This window comes from Helicoverpa armigera, chromosome 1 (assembly GCF_030705265.1).
Source record: "Helicoverpa armigera isolate CAAS_96S chromosome 1, ASM3070526v1, whole genome shotgun sequence".
NCBI lineage: Eukaryota > Metazoa > Arthropoda > Insecta > Lepidoptera > Noctuidae > Helicoverpa > Helicoverpa armigera.
The window spans coordinates 15243884-15259667 of record NC_087120.1 but is presented as its reverse complement, the minus strand read 5'-3'; the positions used below and the strand labels follow the sequence as shown (position 1 = coordinate 15259667).

Sequence of the window (15784 nt, the reverse complement as noted above, 5' to 3'; positions counted from 1 at the left end):
AAACATACAGGAGAGTAATGAGAGTGATTTCGCAATTGCCCTGTCTTCTGTCGGATAAAACCGCCTTAAGAAACAATACAACCGCAAGGCAGAGATTGTAATCGAATACGAGCTAATTTAATCAATACTCCTGATATTAAAGTCATAAAGTTCAATGACTTTATCGGCCTTATCTTCTAAACACTGATTAAATTTAATCTATAAAGAAGTCTTGCTTAACATTCGTATAAAATCGTGTTTCAAACCTGTTTATAGTATCAATTTAATAACTAGAAAATAATATTATAATAACTGTGGTGTAAAATTCGCAATTAAGCCTTTTTCTATAAAAGTTCAGGAACGATAAACACCTTGGTTTCCATGGCAACGCGGCCGTATTGTTTCTTATGGGATTCGGCCGTACATTGAACACCACAGCTGTATAAATAAATCAGAAATGTTATATGAACATGTTGATGTACATATGTATGTATTTAATCTCGCTTTGCAATTAAATTCGCTAGAGTATATAAAAATCGCAACGCTTATGCATTCGAAATACGCTCAGAAAAAAATTACATTGTGTATGAACGCTAGGAGAGATCAGGTCAAGGTGTAAAAAATAATAATAATATAACTTAACAACTTGACCTGGCCTCTACTATAACTAGGCACTATACTTAACGACGCTCTAACAGTTACCATAATAAATATAACCTAACAAAACAGTACACGTCAAAACCAAAATGACATTGAAAAGCAGGAAAAAACAACAGCGGCATTATGATGAGCAAAATATTTGTTCCTAGTAACTTTTATGTTAGTAAACTAACCTGATATTTGCACTCAACATAAATGGCCATAGATACAGGAGTACGGGGTCACTGACCGTTATAGACGAGAGCGAAGAACGCCTTCTTCACCAGTAGCTGTGTGTCAAATACCACCAACTTCGCCGACGTCGGTATCAAGTCGTAACATTTGTGAAACTTGAAGAACTTCACGAATATCTGGGACTCATCTTCCTCTGTAAAGATCATAATTAAAAGAATTTTTATTTATTTTACATTGAAACATGCTCGTGGTAAGGCAACACGGACATAAAATAAGATATGAGTCATTTTGGATGGCTATTTATAACCTCGCTCGTACACTAGTGTTTGTTAATGTCGGTACACTCGACGGTGTTCGGAACGCGATTGGTTAATTTTAACAATGTTTTATCGTATTATTTTAGATATCGCACGTGTGTGCGTATGTTTTTTCCTTGTCTGTGAAAGGAAATATGAAGGCGATCGAGTCATTGTTGACAGAAACTATGACGTTTGAAACGTATTTGGTTATGATTTTTTTGGGTGTGAAATCAGTAAATAAGTTAAAAAATATATTACAATGAGAAAAAAAACACCATTAAACTTAATGATACTGTAAAGTAAACACAAAATCAGGCATCAGAATTTTTGAGTTTATGAACCTGACCAAACTGCTCAATAGTTGGAAAAATACAACACCTAAAGTAGTAAAGGCAGATTGAAAAACATAGTAAACATAATAAAGCAACGCGCATATTGTTTCAAGTTTCAATCAATAACCAGCGGGTCAATTTTGGAATCTATTTTGCATACTGTGGACGGTCCAACGGGAAGCGACGATAAACAATGGTTATTACGAAAACTGTAACAATATCACGTAACTAGGTTATCGACAAGACCAAACTTTAATTAAGGTGAATACTTCATAGTGTGAAAATCAAAATAAAATAATTTTTGATGTCTACTTAAGTTAACATTCGATATGATGCGTGATCATTTCGGTTCGCGGTTGTAATATACCTCAAAGTATAGCCCTTGGTCGACTCCGAGACTTCTTACAATTACAATAGAATAGAATACAATTCAAATGTCATCAGATAAAGTTTTTAATGCGAAATATAATAGCACATCAAATCACATTTGAATTTATATCCATGTAAAAACACGTAAAGAAGAACGAACCAGTTAACAAAAGCACATATTGTAAATACCACATAAATCATGTTTACAATAATAATATAATTCAACTTTCGTTTGTATCCGCTACACTATAAGGCGATATATTGGCTCACTTCATTTTATTTTATGAAAAATTTTATTTACTTTTTTATTCCCACGGGAGCGCTGCGGATACCAAACTCAGGCACTGCGAAGCCTGTTTGTAGTCTTTTATGAAAAATAGGTCTCATCTTCGCGATTAATTAGGTCAATAAGTTCTAAGTTATATTAATTAGAAGCCAGTTTTTGGTGGAATGAGATAGGATGAAACACATGATACAATGAGCGTGCTTAATATGGATAGATGGAGGGGCGAAGAGTGAAAAAATAGATGGATAGCCCGAAAGAGGACATAAATAAAAAGGGAGTGGATATTAGTATGACGACTGACAGAGATGAATGGAAACGGAGAACATTTTGCGCTGACCACAAATAAATTAGAAAAAGATAAGGTCTAAGTTATTGGTAACAAATTCTAACGATATACTAGAAAATTTCTAGTTTAAAAAATTAATAAATACAGACCTTTTATGTACTCTTTAAGTATATCTTCGCAACCCATGACTGACATCAGGTGAAATAAATTATCTCGAGAAAAACTGAACTATAGTCTAAAATCACCAACCCGCAATAACCAATCGTGGTGATCAACGCTCAATCCTTCACTGTGTGAGAGGAGGCCTGTACCCAGCATTGGGACGTAAAAAATGCTGATGATGATGATATTATTTGGTCTAGACGTCCGTATGGACATTTTTAAGTGTATTGAGCGTATCGAATGACTGAGGAATGCAATTGTGCAAACATTTTAAACTGAAACATGAGTCGATAGGAACCATTAAGCTCACGTCCGGTAGAGCAAAGTTAAAAAACATAGCCCTTCTTGGTAGTTGGGTTACAATATCGCAACTTTTTTTTAAGTAGAAGGAGACTGGACATTTTGAAAGTTCATCATCATCCTCCGAGCCTTTTTCCCAACTCTGTTGGGGTCGGCTTCTAGTCTAACCGGATTCAGCTGAGTACCAGTGCTTTACCAGAAGCGACTGCCTATCTGACTAGCTCAACCCAGTTACACGGGCAACTCAATACCTTAGACTGGCTTCTGACTACCCATAAAGACTGTCAAGGATGTTCAATGACAGCAGGTGTTCTATTACTATTTGAAAGTTAAAGTGGACGTAAAAACGAATTTTGAAACGTTATATTGCATGCCCATAAATATTAATTCATTAGTATTTTGAAGTTCTGTAGTTGTTTTCAGGTCACAAAACTTTTACTAATTTCCAGTACAGTCTGAAGTGAATGAAAATAACAATTATCAACCTTATGTTATTGATGGAAAGTTTCAAATAAATTTTAGGTACATTTTACCTTGCATAAAATATTTCACGAATAGGTAATGAGTATGTGTCAGGCCGATATTGTCAATCACAACGAACCAGTGAATTGGACACAGTCTGGTGAATTTATCAATAGATAGGCGAAAATTCAATTTAATTTTCCGTTAGTGAAAATGGGAGATACCCTCACTACGCTTTGTGTATTATTTAATAAAGGAACATTAATATTTAAACAATCATATTTGACTTTTTGATAAAATATGCCGAAATTGGGAGTAAAAAACTTCATACCTATCTAAAGTCTGTGTTTGTCACGATTTCACGCTAAAAGTACTAAACAGAGTTATGGTAAACAGAGGATGCTTTTTATCCGGTTGCGGGAAAAAGTTCCCACGGGACACGGGTTTAATCGGCGGAAAACCGCTAGTCATTATTTTAGAATTTTCAGAGTTCAGATAAGTCTATAAAAAGGTGGCTTCGTTGCTCATAAGGCAACCACCAAGACGTAAGTATTATTGCAAAAAAAAACTTATAAACTTATATAAGTAACTAGAGTACATGCCTTATTTTAGCTCTAAAATCTAAGTGAGCAAAGCAGAATGCCCTACGGAAGTTTCAAGTGGTACTCAAAGTATACTGTAGCTCCCATGGCGAATACCTGACACCCTCAACCTTGCTACAACATATTGTGTTCCAAGTACTGAGAAAAACAAAACGCTGACCAAATCAAAAGGTTTATCGTGCTTTTGAGTAACATTAAAAATATTGTTAACACTTTATTTTTTAAAGAGTGTCTGTGGAGTTTCTTACCGGTTCTTTTACATAAGACCCACTCTTTGGACCCGCGCGACTAGTTTTACGTTTCTTAAGCATCTGTAGTGTCTATGTGGGAGAAAAAAATTTACTTTACTGTGTTACTGTTACAGCCTTTTTGTCGTCCCACAGCTGAGCACAGGCCTCCTCTCACACGGAGAAGAATTGAGCATTAATCACCACGCTTGCTCAATGCGGGTTGGCGATTTCAGACTTTACAGTTCAGGTTTCCTCAAGATGTTTTCCTTTAACTCTTCTATCAGCCATTGGTGTCTAAGATATACTTAGAAAGTACATACTAACCTACTTGACTTTGGTATTGCAACAAAACTACCTTTGTCTTAATTGATTCAATGACACTTTTCTACAATACTTAATTACTTATTTCGGATCTAAAAGGCAAGTGGACAACGTAGAATGCAGCGCGGAAGTTTCAAGTGATACTTGAAGAATACCTGACACGCTATACCTGGGTACTCCATATTGTGTTCCAAGTACTGAGAAGAACGAAACGCTGACCAAATCAAAAGGTTTATCGAGCTAATTCTTTTGTTTAGAGCTTCGAGAATAAGTAGGCGTAATGAGGGATTAAAATGTTATTATTTCTTGGAATAAAATGAGAATTATTTTTTTTGAGGATTAATTATATTTTTTGCTGAATATTGCCAATATTTTAGCTTATTATATTATTATTTTATATTATTTTATATTATTTTAGCAATATTTTAGCTTTTAATAAAAAGGATTACAAAAGATTAACGAGAAAAATAGTTTTGTTTACGAACTAATTTGCAATATAATACTTTGGAAATAAAATATGATATTTTAATTTTGTATAACATTTATTGGAAGGATCAAGGATTAAAAACGATTAACGAGTTAAATGATTTTGCACGAATGGATTTTCCACTGTTCAGAGTTTTGAATAAAATATGTTCCCATGAAACTGTTTCGAAATCAAATATAAGAATAAATTGTTAATAACTGAAGCGTTAATAATTGAACTATAAGTAAATAACTTTTTGCCAATTAAATTTTAGTTGGACGAATCAGTTTTTCCGAATATTTGTTTGGGTATGCATCATACACGATATTGATATTGGATCTGTATATTTTCATGTGTTGTTGAAAGCTTTTCAAAAAATATTATTCATGTATTCTCATTCTGTTTGTTACTGTAGTCTTATAATATTTGAATATCTGATGTTTTGTAAAAGAAACCTGAATAATCTCTAGAAATTAGTTTATCAAAACTAAGAGTGAAAACCTTGAGAAAGAATTAGGATGTGCTCTGCGAAGTTTTTTTTTTAATTTTTTTTTTTTTGCGAAAATTCAATTTTCGAGGTTTTCAGTCTAAGATGACAGAGGTTTTTTTTTTCTAATATTTTGTATCACACAAAGTGCAAAACGAAAATGCCATCAAACTATTTAAAGGGTTGTCTAAAAACAAACTTATTTTTACTACACAGATTATGTCGCTCCCAACAGCAAAGCAATTGCATTTAATTAGTAGTAATTACCTGCCGCTGCATCTAAAGCAATAAATATTTCATCACAGCATCATGTATGTAATGATAAACTACGTATGCCTCATGAATTTTAATTTAAAGATGCTATGAATAGTTGAGCGAAACCCAGGGCACACACGAGTATCAAATTAAAAATTATAAGGTACAGACGGCAGCAGGTCAACCTAACCGGATCTATCAAAGGCATGGTGAACGAAAAAAAATAATAAGTCCGTTTTTTAGATAACCCTAAAATAATGGACACGTATTTTTCTTTTCTCTCACAAACATGTAAGAACGAAGATACAACACGTTTGGATTTAGTTTTACGTCACTTTTAAGTACAGAACCGTGACGTCACAAGCCCCTTGACTTGTATTGCGTTATATCTCAGTGTATATTCATTTTTCGTTAAAATAAAAAAAAAAACGTGACCAATATTTTTGGTAATCTTAGGGATTGTTCACACCAAACGTATTGGCCGCCGCTGACTGTGAGTATACTCACTGTCTGCCCCAGTGTGAACGTCGACTCAATCTGCAGAACGCGTACTCACCAAGCCGACAATAGGCTATAGCGTACGATGCGCTACATGTGTGAACAAAAGAATAGGCTCTTGTAGGTTCACACTAGATGCGTACGCTGAGCGGCTGACTATTCTACACATAAAAGGGCTCAGTATTTGAAGTTGCTCGTAGTATTTTATAAACGATAAAACTAGCGTAATTTATTTTTTTCAAATCAGACGTTTTACTGATATTTCAATTAAATGATGCGCATTCAGACAGTTGCCATTTGCGAAGCACTAGAGGAAGACGAAAATAATAATAAGAAAAGATTATGGGTACATCCCTTAAATTTGAAGAGATGTTTTCTTGGTCAATTTCATACTTTATATTTCGAATATAGACTTTATCCAAATAAGTTCAAGAAATATTTTCGTATGACAGTAAAACATTCGATGAGTTACTATCTTTAATACGTTTAAGTTTATATAAAAGGGACACTAATTATCGACGTGCTGTACCGAGGCGCGGCGGTGCGTACGCGGCGGAGCGGCGCTATTCGGCAACTGCGTCCGCGTAGCCAATCCGCGTCCGCCGTGCATAGTCGCGTAGTAAAATAATCGGCCACTGAGAGTCAGCTACAACAGACGACGTAACAGCGTATAGTCGGTTCGGTGTGAACGACAATTTCAATATATATGGAAAAGCAATAAACTGCGTAACGCGCGCTCACAGTCAGCGGCCGACAATACGTTTGGTCTGAACGATGCCTTAATGACAGACTAATTAGAATTGCAATTTTTTTACCCTGTCATCACGCCTATACCAGTCGAAAATAAACCTTCCACTATTGTGATAAGGTTGAAAATCTATTGGAAAAACTTGACAGATTGAGGTAGTTTGATGTGCTGTTGTGTGTACATCCTTAATGATGTTGCGTTCGTTTGCGATTTGATAAAAAGAAAATGTGATGACGACTTTTCAGAAACTCTTTACAGAATATATGGAGTTCGTTATGGTAGATAATGACTGCAATAAAGAAGACTAGACTGAAAATAAAAATACGAAATGAATTTTCTCTAAGAATTAATTAGATTTAAGTTTTGCCAAATCTTGGAAAAACTTCGTTAAATGAAGACCGCAATGTGCCAAGAATATTCAATTTCAAAAATGATTAGAGCACAGAACTGCTATAATTTACACTCTACATCAAAATAACAGCCACAATTATCGTCTATTATTAAAAAAAAAAACTCTCAGAATGAAAAGACTAATGTGTGAATTTTAGCCAAACCCGTTGCTATGCAAAGAGTATTGAATAGATGTTAGATAGTAATGCCTATTTGTTTATTTACGCTCACTGCTGTTGCGTTGCGCGCGCGCCGGTGAGGATGTGACGTCATCGTTAACCTCAAGTGGACTGTATTTGTGAAGTCACGGTAACAGCTGAATTTGCAAATCAGTCGGAAATAATTAACGTGATTTTGGACTTGAATTAAATATTCTTTGACTTTATAAATACTGTTTTGGAATCATTATTAAAAAATGATAATGAGGTCTAAACCCAAATAAATTATCAGTGCAATGAGATAATTAAGTACAACGGCTTTCAAAAATAAACCACTTTTCATTCATCACTGCCATCCGCTTCACAATTGGCCAGGCTCACGAGAAAGTGTCAATATTTACATTAAACGCATATAACTTGAACAATATCTTGAAGAGAAAGCAGGAAATTCAGTTATTACTCGACCTGTCACTATAAACACTAAGCTAATAATTCAAACAGTTTACCTGCCAACCCAAACATCATCAACAGAGGTTACGATAAAGCATCTATTGGAAAGAGGATAATTCGAAGTAGCACTGCCTAGATAGATATCACTAGAGTACCGAGTGAACGTGAGCCGTCACTGTCACAAACAAACGCAAACATCAACAGGCAATTGCGCAAGAGTGGCGTGGGTGACATAAACAAGCCGGACATAAACAACCTTTGAGGAGCCAGTCAGCTAGGAACGCCTTCCAGGCGCGGCCGACGGCTTCGAACTCCTTGATGAGCTCGATGGAGTAGACGGACTCGTCGGGGTCTTCGGCGGCGAGCGCGGGGTTGTCCGAGAAGTAGTGTAAGCGCAGCATGCGCGGGGCCAGGGCGGCGCATCGCCCGCCGCCTCTCGGTGCGGCCCGGCGCGCCTCCCACGGCTCACTGCTAATTATACGCGCGCCACGCCGGGAGTCGCGCGAACTTGACACCGCCAGCGCCGCGCCCGCCCCTACGTCGATCCTTGGCCGTCTGCCCCGCCAGCCCGATGCGACCACAGTGCATCACTTCTCAACACAACTGAGCGTCTCCGACGTTTCTACAGTGTATTCAACACTTCAGCTTCGCTCTTCTTGATTCAATAGGCTGTCTTTTATCATTTTCGTAGAGTGAATTTCAGCGAAATTCGAACGAATGAATTCAGTCGCTCGATTTGATTTAGCTTTGATCTTTTCGGAGAAATTCTTTGTGTTTATCATGTGCTGGAATAATGCGATCATGTTGTCCAATCTGGTTATATCTCTCTTTTTATTAAGTGCACACACTCGCTCATATGGTAATCAAAACACGGAAGAAGCTGATTTTCACATGGCATTTTTATCCGCATAAGGCAAATAACAAATGTAGCACACTTGTGGGACCCTTTTTCACGGTTATTTACGTCGTATTCGCTACAGTACACATATTTACATGCTATAGTACTGAAAGACGGCGTGACGCTGTGTAGTCGGGTCTCAGTAGTCGCCGCTCTATGTTTAGAAAACTAAAAATGAGCATGCCAGTCAACACACGGAAGTCGCGCGTCCGTTGATCTTCAATTTTATTTTATTTAGTTCATCAATATTTATATTACAACATTTAATTCTTGACATATTTATTTAATTTTCAAGATTTTTTTACGTTTGTGATAATTAATTTACGGTCATTCCATTTCATTGCCATCAAATAGATAGATAGACAGATAGGCAGATAGATATAGGGAGGAAAGCGTATCAAAATTCAAAACATTATAAATAAAACTAAAAGGTAACCAATCTAACACAACAACAACATTAAATTAATTAAAAATTACATGCAAACTATATTCCGACGTATGCACATACATACATATTGCACTTTGTTTACGCACTCAGAAATAATGGATAGCTATTAATTGCACAATGGCAACTAGATATAAAACTAGCTAGGATCGTTAACGATGCAATCATTATTTATGACCTACTTTGTATACTCTTTCCTTGCTACTGAACAGTTTATGAGAACTTCATAAATCAACGCTAATGCGAATCTTTTTATTTTCAGTGAAAACAGAACAGTAGGTATTGGACATAAAATCGCTTTGGTATTGGCCCGAAAGGACCAATATATCGAATAGCTTTGGAAGTGAACGTGTTACAAGCTTGCTGAATTGCTGATTTCAGGCAATAGGAAATAATAGGTGCGTTACTTTTAAGCCTCGAAGGTACTTTTACAAACATCTTTTGGTAGTGAATATCATGTATTGCAAAAGAAATAGAAATGGAATTTTGGACATCATTCTTTTCATAATACAATTCGAATTAATGAACTATTTCCCCAGACTAGAACTCAAAATACATGACTTAACTAAAACACAGTTGCTGTACATCGGCAAAACGCGCTACCATAACAGCACATAACATACGTAATATGATATTAAATACCTTTAAACCACGAAAATTTCCTACTACATAGACAAATAATCATATCTAACGTCATTACTGTGCCAATTAGAAAATCACATTACACCAACACTTTACACATTTTATATTAATAGACAATTTTGAGTTTACAAGAAGTGTTTGCTGTCCAAATGCTATTACAAAATGGTGAGTAAAACCACTGAGTTTGCGATAAAACAGAGTATTAATCGCTATATCAAAAGTATCGTAAAATTTTATATGACCGTAACGGACTATTATTGTTGACTGCCAGATAAAATAATGTTATGGGACTTCTTTTTATGTCATGTCGAAATTTTGTAATGAATGAATATTTCTGTATCGTAGTTTGGGTATTTGAAGACTGGTATTAACTCAAAAGTGGATGGATGCGGGATGCCCATGAACGGGATGGTTGACTTAATATCGATTATGAATGTCGAACTCGATATTCCTCAAACGTAATATCGATAAACAAAACAGCATCTAATTATAATTTGTCGCTAGTAAAAGCTTGTGATTTATTTACTTCATTAGTTCCCTAAGTACTTCCAATACCCCGTTAAGAAATTATATATTGCACTTGGTCAGCGTATGTTAATATTTTAACTGCTCTTGTGAAACGGCAATCAAATAGAGCGAGTGTGGGTAAAATAAACTAATTTCTATATTGCAGTAAAACGGTACCCATTAATGTTAGGGAACGACATACTACTGTTTTGTTTGTTTTATGATTATAAATGTGGCTGGTTAATTGGGTCATTTCAACGTACACACACAACGTACATATAAATATAGTGTTATGGAAAATATGTGATAGACAAACAAGAAATAAAAGGAATACTTCAGAGAATGACTAGAAAGGAATACGTTTTCACAGAAGCGTTAATTATAAAAGAATAGGAAGATGAAAATTATTTTTCAATAATTTTCTTGGTACTCATAGAAAATAAGAGCGTAGGAAAATATATAAAAAAAAAACAAGATTAGTTCGAGCGTTTAACCAACTTATAAGCCTGAGTTGTGAGAAAAACAGCCATATTATTTTGCTCTGCAGTTTAAATCAGGAATATAAACGAAGTACATGATATATAATTTTCATACAAAATAAAAAGTAAGGTAAAACTTACCTAAGTCGGAAAGGTTGACTTTGTCCAAAAATGGATCCGCCACCGGCAACTGAAATAAGAAAACATTAAATTAGATCGAATCAAAATCAAAATCAAAGTCATTTTTTTCATTTCAAATAGGCCTATAAAAGCTCTTTCGAAACGTCAAACTACACACGGTGCCAAAGAGTAAAAATCCTAGGACCAAAGAAATAACACACATATGAAAAAGGCTAATAAAGTTATATTACCTACTCACAATATACGCACTTGGTTAGATGAAAGAATCTAATAACTATCTACAAGGGCTTTCATACTATATTTTACCCGTAGAACATCAAACCAGGGAAACAAATTCCATTTTCCTTTATTATAATCATATTATTAGTAATGATTGCACACAGGTCAGGCTAAAACAATTTTTTTGATCTGAGACCAATCACCGAACGCATAGATTAGATGGATTTCCAATCATCTCTAGAGAAAACACGGCACTTAAAATACGAGTATCATTCATAATATATTTTTATCGAGCACATGCATACCTAAATCACAATCCCATACGGGTTACGAGTCATCAAATGAATGGACAAACTTTTGAAGGTCGAAGGGGGAGCCATTTTATTTATAACCAATCATCGGTACTACCGTTTCATAATACACATCACATCACTAGATTTCTCGAGGGAGCTACGTTCTTCACACAGACAAAAGTTATCAAAAAACGATACGAAAATATTAGCCAATCCGTGTCTCCAAGGTACCACTTATCTGCATTCTAAATATTACCTCAATCAGTTTAAGCGTGAAAGTGTAACAAACACACGATTACATATATATTAGTACCTAAGGATTACATGGGCAGTTCCGCAGTCTTCAGACAGTTTTAATCAGAACATCTGGGGCGTAAAAGCTTGTGCCATGACCCGTAGTAAATGTATTCGTGACCTCTAGTAACGCGGGTATAAAAAGCCTCTTAGACCCGTAATAGCAGAAGGTTACATTGATCAATGTGAGATGCGATCTGCGACCGCTTCGCTTGTGGCTTCTCATTGATCATCCATTTTATCTATAGGCTCTTACTACGAAACTTAATATAAAGCCTTGGAATCCTACTGATGCTATGATTGCAAAAGTTTGTATGCATAGATGTACGCATGAACTACAGAATGAATTTTGATGAAACCTGGTAGTAATACAGCTTACAGTTGTAAGTCATCATCATCCTCCGAGCCTTTTCCCAATCACGTTGGGGTCGGCTTCCAGTCTAACCGGATTCAGCTGAGTACCAGTGCTTTACAAGAAGCGACTGCCTATCTGACCTCCTCAACCCAGTAACCCGGGCAACCCGATACCCCTTGGTTAGACTGGTGTCAGACTTTCTGGCTTCTGACTACCCGTAACGACTGCCAAGGATGTTCACTGACAGCCGGGACCTACAGTTTAACGTGCCATCCGAAACACAGTCAATGGTGTCTAAGATATACTTAGAAAGTACATACAAACTTAGAAAAGTTGCATTGGTACTTGCCTGACCTGGGATCGACCCCGCGCCCTCATACTTGAGGTTGGTCCTTTACCCACTAGGCCACCACGACTTCAACAAGACGACGTTTGTTGTAGACGTCATTTATTCAGATCCTGAAAAATTATGTTTAAAAGATGTTATGGACGTCATAAAACCATACGCTACATGACACTGATAACTAGACGAGATACAAAACTATATCACCGAGCTACACTGGAAGCGACCTCAATACAGTCAGCGCTGGGAATATGACGAGCGCATGTCATTATAACACAAACCACTTTATGTCTCTTCCAGTTTCGAGTGGTTTGCAACATTGCAGGCAGCCTAACCAAAAGTTGACTAGTTACAGCAAAATTTGTTACAAGTGGCTCTAGTTTGAAAAGTTTTCAACCCCAATGGCGAGATAACAAAAACCAATTAAATGAAGCCATAGAGTAGAAACACAAAAAGCTTGCTCACTCAGACATTTTAATTAGTATCATTATTTTTGTGAAGTGGTCAATTTTGTTGAGTAGTCACTTCGCAAGGAAATTAAAAAGGGATGGGTACTTTATGAAAAGTAAGTGTATTGTTAAAAGTTTTCCACAATTTTTGTGTTTCTTTTGTTTCAGCGCCACCTACTCGGGTGTCTCAGAACTTATACAACCAGCTGAAAATCAGCCAATAATGAATAGATAGCGCCACTGACAGATTTAAAACAATCGATTCTAAATCAGGCTAGCAATATTTTCAACGATGCATTGTTTTCCCAATTTCAGGCAAGGGCTCTAAGAAAACCCGGACACACTTGTTTGAAACATTATGAATAATTTAAAAAAATCATTTAAATATGTATGTATTTTTTCGGAATAAGACTTATATTAGAGTCTTTCACAACACCCTGGGGCCGTAAGATATGAGTTTAAATATATGCATTTTCGAAATAAAGAATCGTGACAGACAAACTAACGGTCAGACGGACGCTTTTTAGGGGGCGAAATAAACAAAACGAACAAACCAGATAAGGTAGTTAGAAAGTTATAATTAACCTGTCAAGATAACGCGAAAATTTAACTAAAATGTACAGACAACCTTCACCAATCATTTAAGTAAACATACCGTCAGCATATTCGTATCAGAGATGAGGTAAAAAAACGTGTCAACGGCCGACTGAAGACACTATTAAGACAATAACAGTTATAAACCAATACGTGCATTGCTAATAAGTTACCGAGTAATTATGCCAAGTGTAAGTACTGATTACCGCGGTCGCAATTACTAAGTACTTAGGCGGCCATTAGAAATAACAATACTCCGGTACATATTAGATTAGACACGTTTGTCAAGTGGTTCGTGACACTGTGGCTAATAAACAATGATATTTGAAATGTTTATTTGTTTTAGTTTAAGCGTTTTAGTGACACCGATCCGATATCGGAAGAAGTGAATGAAATATGTGTCAGTATTTCATACTGTACGAATTGATATCGGAGTCGAGACCAATGTGTTAGTAGCATTATCGGATGCCCGAGAGCTATCAGATAGTATTTTATTTAAATGTGTGCTATACGTGTATAAATAACTAGCTTCTGCCCGAGGGAACCTCTACAGGAACCCGGATAAGAAGCAACCTATAGCCTTCCTCAGTAAATGGGATATCTAACACTGACAGAATTTTTAAAATTGGTCCTGTAGTTCCTGACATTAGAGCGTTCAAACTAATAAACTCTTCACCTTTATAATATAAGTATAGATTCAAAAAACAGTTGTTCTGAAATTTTCGAGCAAACGGCTGAATCGGAGCGATTTTGTCGGAAATAAAATATGTGAAAACAACACATGGGCCGGTTATCGGAGCCCTACGCCAACATCGGATCGGTTAGTATAAAGACGCGCTATCACGAAGCTCATATAGCTACGCATATATGGTGAGTTATGAAGGACGTTGGGCAGACTGGTTAGGAGACGGCTTGTCGGCAAACGCAGTACCCATATGGCCTTGTAAATATGAGCTGAGGAGGGGAGGGGAACTAATATTCGTAAGGGAACGTGCAAAGAATGGAGGAACTTAAGACTCTTTTATATGGCCTGCTGTGGAATAGTATAGAGAATTTGTAGGGGCTTTTCAATGTCATCATCGCAGAGTAAATCCCCGTATTCCGTACATTTTAAACAGTTACTCGAGCGTAATCATAGCGGGAATCCAATCGATATGTACTTTCCGACCCTTTTGTGTTGGTCTTTAGCATTGTTCTTATATCGCAATCCACGCCTTTTTATATTCGACCTTATAACCATAGCTTATGATTCATTTTTGTTTAATCTTCGTGTTTCCATACAACTGCTTAATCCTGACTAATGGTCTGCTAACTTCAGACGCAATAATTTTAGAATTCCGATTTAGCGTTTCGCACTTAGCTAGTGTTCTATAATTCACGATCGTCTGCAAAAAATATGCTAAACCAAAAAAATGTACACTCTATTATTAGATGATTAACGTTTTTATTCACATTTGTTATCAGGATTTTTATTTACATACTGCAGCTTATAAAGTGAATGATAAAACGGAATTCCTGGATTTGTGTGTATGTTCGTACTATTTTATAAACATATGCATATTGTATTACATAGTCTTAATTCAATTCCACGGTTGGTTACTAATTGAGAAATTACTAATACATGGAAACAGATACATTAATTATGCAATTGATTTAAGCTTCATTTGGCTTAAGTAAGATGACCTATAGATATATAAATACATATATAGCTCGTAACATATATTAAGGGGGTGGAAATGGCAAGCACTGAAACAGACATTTAGGATTTCTACGTAGGTGTCGTACCTACGTGAGAGTGAATTATGGCATATAAAATGTGGTTAAGGAGCAATATATATCCTGTTAGTATATGTAAGTACATTATATTATAATCTGGCACACACATTTTTTATGTAATGTACTTTTTCTTCCTGTATATGTGTGTGTCTTGTTTTGTTACAATAAATAATGTTTTTTCTTTATTTCTTTCTAGCTAGATATACGTTTAGTTCGTTATACAATCTGATTACCTACATAATACTTCGCAGATTCAACCACGTTGTGGTCAGCTTTGAGAGTGGCCACCAGGTGCAGCATTCCAGTATTTCACACGGAGCGATTGCTTATCTATTTATATTGTCTGGGCAACAAGATATCCCTTGATAACCATAATTAGATTCAAATATCATGATATTTACGACCAGACAGAGCTTTAGTGGATCAGCCACGCCA

At 36.0% G+C, this 15784-nt stretch overlaps 1 pseudogene; it reads right to left on the bottom strand.

Moving 5' to 3' along the window:
- The window catches only part of LOC135117295 (uncharacterized), a 112353-nt pseudogene that overhangs the window by 24602 nt on the left and 71967 nt on the right, over positions 1-15784 (bottom strand).